Source organism: Wolffia australiana, chromosome 5 (genome assembly GCF_029677425.1).
Source record: "Wolffia australiana isolate 7733 chromosome 5, ASM2967742v1".
Lineage (NCBI taxonomy): Eukaryota > Viridiplantae > Streptophyta > Magnoliopsida > Alismatales > Araceae > Wolffia > Wolffia australiana.
The window spans coordinates 14,971,740-14,977,294 of NC_135839.1; the positions used below are offsets into that span (position 1 = coordinate 14,971,740).

General features: G+C 49.8%; 1 pseudogene; it reads left to right on the plus strand.

The window, feature by feature from the left end:
- Positions 1-233: 233 nt before the first annotated feature.
- On the plus strand, positions 234-2,476 carry LOC144703900 (8-amino-7-oxononanoate synthase-like; annotated as a pseudogene).
- The last annotated feature ends 3,079 nt before the right edge of the window (positions 2,477-5,555 follow it).

Here is a 5,555-nt window from a genome sequence, read left to right on the forward strand (position 1 = left end):
CACAGGCAAAGTCAGAAGTTTCGCGTTTCGTGTTGCGGGGGTCCGCCAGAGTTCCCTTATTTTGACGAGTTAATTAGCATAATTAGCACACCCTCGTTGGCCGCGAGTCTTCGACCGAGTAGAAGTCGAACATAATTGGCATAATCAGCGTCGTCGACCGAGGGTAGAAGCCGAACATAATTGGCACTCCAATGAAGGGACCCAGGACAGCCTCGGGAGAGCTGTCAAAGAAATCAAAGGTGCCGGCGCCGGCGCCGGCCACCCAAGACGGCATCGTCATAGTTTTCGGAAGCAGACGGCGACGGCGGCCCGTTCCCGCATAAATAACCCTCCCGTGCACCGGCCAGTGCTACAACCGCGAAGCCGTTCTTCGTCCTCCCCTAAGGTCGACCGACGGCTAGCCCAAGTTTTCCCGCCCGGCCTGCCGGAAAAGCCCATATCTGCCATTCGCCTGCGCAAGGAGTTGAGATGGCATCGGTATCTGCCACGTGGGAGGAATCGGTGGACAGAGCGCTTGCGGAGGGGGGTAGGGCCAAGTTTTTGGCGTACTTGCCCAAGATGTGCCTCCCCAGGGTGAACGCCGAGGACGATCCCTTGGCCAACATCCGGACGTTAGAAGGTCCCGGACCATGGGACCGCACCTTGCTGGACGTGGAGGTGGAGGAGTCCACGGCTGGAGCTAGCAGCGACGGGGAGCCGGTAAGAAGGAAGATGGTTCTCTTCTCCGGCAACGACTACCTCAACCTCAGCGGCCACCCCGCTGTGCGCGAGGCCTCCATCAAGGTACGCTCTACATCAACGTTTGCGTCGTCTAGTGCATCGCATGAGAGGACCTACTCGTGGCGCAGGCGTCAAAGGCTTTCGGGATGGGTCCGAGGTCAGCGGCACTGATCAGCGGGCACACAGAGTACCACCGGCGACTGGAGACGCTGCTGGCGGAGCTGCACCGCAAGGAGGCGTGCGTCATAACGCCGACGGGGTTCGCAGCCAACACAGCCTTGTTCGCAGCGCTGGGCGCCGTGGCCTCCATCAATGCCGCATCCGCGCGGCCGACTACGCTTGAGAAGATTGCCGTTTTCTCCGATGCCCTGAACCATGCGTCCATCATTGACGGCCTCCAGATGATGGAGCGCCACCGCCAGGCCGTCGTCTCCGTCTACAGGCACAACGACATGCAGCACCTGGACCTCCTGCTCACCAACTGCGCCAGCGAGAAGAAGGTCGTCGTCACCGACAGGTAGGTGGTGGACCTATGCATGTTGCGTCTGCCCTGCTCTCTTTACGATCGCTCACACACCCGTGCCCTTGGTGGATTTCTTTCTTGCGCAGCCTGTTCAGCATGGAAGGACTTTGCACCGATGCTCGAGCTGGTGGAGCTCCGAAAAAGCACGGCTTCTTGCTCGTCGTCGACGAAGTAGGTCCTCCGAACTCTACGCGCATCTTCCGATATACTCCGGGCGTCTCCTTCTTAGTTCTTACGCCCGTCCCGTCGCGGAAACCTCTCAGGCACATACAACGCTTGTTTGCGGTAAGACTGGCGGCGGAGTGGGAGAGCTCTATGACATCCAGGACCATCTCGACATCATCGTCGGCACACTCAGCAAGGCCACCGGATGTCTCGGGGGGTACATCGCCTGCAGCGACAAATTTGGAAACCTTGTCCGTGGATTTGGTCGCCCCAACATGTTCACGACTGCCACCCCATTGCCGGTCGTTGCGGCCTGTTATGGTAAGCCCCCCGTTGCGCAACATGCCCGCCACTTGCGCTCGTTCTCTTCCCTCCCCAGAGCGCTGCGCACAAATGACGAGGATAACGACCCCTCCTAACCTTTCGCCAAATCTCGCGCAGCTGCGGTGACGGTGGCCAGGAAGGAGGGATGGCGCAGGCAGGCTGTTTGGAGAAAAGTGCAAGATTTTGCGGCAATGACTAAGCACCCCGCCAGCAGCCCCATCCTCTCTCTCGTTGTTGGCTCCGAGGCCACAGCCCTCCGGGCCAGCGAGCATATGCTCAAGCGCGGCTTCCTCGTGACTGCCATCCGCCCCCCAGCTGTGGCGTCCGACGCTTGTCGGTGAGCTCCCCCTCACTTACTCTCCTTCTTGCCTTGCTGGCCTCCCTATTTCCTCCCCATGACGCGACGGTATCTTCTGTTTCCAGATTAAGGGTCACCCTCACTGCGGCCCATACCTCGGAAGAACTCGAGAAGCTCGTAGCAGCACTCGCCGAATGCATCCCTGGTCTCCATCGGCCTGCAGATCTTCTTGCGGCGAGGCTCTAATCAACTCGGGATGCCGTAGAAACATGCGAGGGAAGACAGCTCGTGAAGTTACTCGGCGCTCTGCCAGCTGATTTCGGGACAGCCACACAGCACGATCATTATTTGTTCTTTTGATTTGTTTTTTAATTCAGATGCGTATTCGTTGCACTCCACCTTATTTTTTATGTCCAGTTAATATAGCTGATCGCTGGGATATCCCTGCCAAACGAACAAAGAGGAAGAGTGTCCAAAGAGAGGGAGTGCGAGAAATTGTCAAGGAGAGATGCCTAATAACGGTCGTGATTTTTTCTCTTCATATCTCTCGTCTTCAACTGTTCTCTCTCTTCGGTCGCATTCCTCTGCCCGCGCTACATAACTCCTTCTTTCCGTCCTGGATGTCAGGCGTTTTTTCTTAAGACACACAGAGAGAGAAAGAGAAAAACCGTGATAGGCAAAGAGAGAACGATACCCAGGAAGAGAAAGACAGCACGCAACCGAGAAAGAGGGAGCGGATGAGAGAAAGAGAGAGCGTCAATGAGAGACTGGGTGATTGAGAGAAGGCAAGATAGATAGAGAAAATGATTATGAGAAAGAGGGACAGAAGGCGAATCGGACAGACCGGGACAGAGAGCGGGGCAGAGAGAGAGAGAAAGACAGAGAGAGAGAGAGAGAGAGAGATATATATATAGAGAGAGAGAGAGAGAGAGAGAGCGAGAGAGAGAGAGCGAGAGAGAGAGAGCGAGAGAGAGAGAGAGAGAGAGAGAGAGAGAGTGCAGGAACGAGAGAAACATAGAGTGAACAAGGGCTGGCTAACTGAAGGGAGATGGTAACAGGAGGGCGCCCCCTCAACGGCGGCAGCGCCGGCAACTTTCGATGGCTGAGGGCAAACCTGCGGAAAAAAACACTCAAAAGGAAACCTTTCTTCAAATAAAAGTCGCCATCTAAACCTTGGAGAGTTTGGGATCTTATAGATCCATGGAGGGGGAGAAAGAAAGTGGGAAGATATGGAGAGGAGGGTGGCTGCAGTTAAGACTCTAATGGTTTGGATCCTCCACGGACACGTACGTGGGTCGTCTGTCGCAGTCCTGGGTGCGATCGTCGCGGAATCTCGCCCACTCTCTCCATATTTCTATCTCTCTCACTCTAGCTCCTCCCGCTCTTACTCTCTCTCAGTCTCTCCTCTGCTTCATCTCCTGTGTTACACTCTCTCCTCCTCTATTATCTCCATCTCTCTCTCTCTCTCTCCTCTCTCTCAATCTCTCCTCTTCAATCTCTCTCCCTCTCTCTCTCTCTCTCTCTCTCTCTCTCTCTCTCTCTCTCTCTCTCTCTCTCTCTCTCTCTCTCTCTCTCTTTTCTCTCTCTCTCTCTCTCTCTCTCTCTCTCTCTCTCTCTCTCTCTCTCTCTCTCTCTCTCTCTCTCTCTCTCCTCCCTCCTCCTCCTCTCTCCTCCCTCTCCTCTCTCCCTCTATCTATCTATTTCTCTTTTCCTCTCTCCTTTCTCTGTCCCTCTCCTCTACCTTTCTCCCTATTTCCCTCTCACTCTTTCTCTATCTCTTTCCATTTATCTATCTATCTCTCTTCCTTTATCTCTGTCTCTCTCTGTATATATATCTGTCTTTGTGGCTCTCTCCCCTAACTCTCTGTTGTTATCTTTTTGCCCCGCTGGTTTTCTTTGTCTCTCTCACGGTCTCCTCTACCATATCTCCCTTGGATTTCTCTGTCTCCCTGCTCACATTCTCAGCCTCTCTATTTCTCGAAATCTCCCCTTTCAAACTCCCTCCATCTCCATCTCTTCCATCCTTCCCTCTCACTCTTCTCATCTCTCTCTCTCTCTCACCCTATTTAAAGAATCTTTAACGGCTCTTTTGATCAATCCTGGGTTTGGTTGATTCCATTATAGGAGAATATGTACAATTTTACTATTGGATAGATTAAGCAGAGATTCAGCACCTAAGAGGAAGATCAATTCTGTGAGGTCCTTCCTTTGGTTAAGTGCGACAAACAAAAACAGGATGAGGTTGATTCCCAAGATGCATTTTTTATCTTCCTCAATGGCCCCGCTATTCACATAAGGTGAGAGGCTGACAAATGATCATCTGCTACTGATACAACTTGAGAAATTCTATGGGAATCCTACAAAAAATAAAAGTATTTGTAACAACATCACAGCGAAGACGGTCGATAAAGCTAGATTAATCCAAAACATGACCCAAATCAAAATATAACCCCTACGGGTTATAGGAAATGTCTCGAGTCGGTCCTTTTTAACAACTAGATCCCATCGCGACTATGAATATGGATTTCACTACTGATCAGATAGGAAATAATACTATGAATCATATAACTACACAAAAATATGCCATAAACAACATATATCTAATTTCGAAAAAAGTGAAAAAGCTGGTTTGATTCTATTTTTTTCCTCGATTAGAGATATCCATCAATCAGAATCGTAATGCCAAATAATGGTCCAATGGGTACAATAACTTCGAGGAACATTGGAATGATTGGTTTGTACTAGGGGAACCATTTTCAATTACTCTCTCATGGATTTGTATTCATCAATATTCGGTTGGTCCATGGCTACAGACAAACAATATTTGCCTAAATCATTTAAACTCTTTTTGTCCAAGGCCCTTTACTTTTTGTATATGTCGCTTTGTCTCTCTCCTGTACAAGACACTTCCTTTTTTGTGAGTACTGGAAACAGCCCCATTCATTGGTCAAAGGTAACATCTATGAATTCAAAGGTACAAACGGTCAACTCTAAAGTCAGTAGTTAAAATCCATCAGTATTCAAATCGTTCTTGGAATAAGCCAAGGCCCTTCTTGGTCTCAAAGCACAAAATTCTTGAAAATGGGAGAGTAATATAATCATTTGTTTCCAACAAGATTATCATTTTTGCGCAAATCTGTGTGGATCTAGTAAAACACTGGTCTCAATCTGGTGGAAAATTAATGTTAAAATATCCCAGGCTGGGATGAGTTTTTCTAAATCAACGCACATATCAAATTCTGATTTGAGCCTTTTGGAATAGCCTCTTTATTGCTTTTTGTCGACCACCTACCATTTGTCGAAATCTACATACACGCTTTCTCTCATTTCGCTCATGTTTTATCCAAAGTACACCAAAATGCTTCTTCCGTGCATATGTCAATCTGCCGCTGATTCCAGAAATATCATCTACTCATAATTTACCATTTCGCCCTCTATTATCAGCCGGACCCTCTTTCTCCACACTTAATTCAGTAGAACTTTCAAAATAATTATCCTATTTATCGACCTGCATGCTTAAAAATC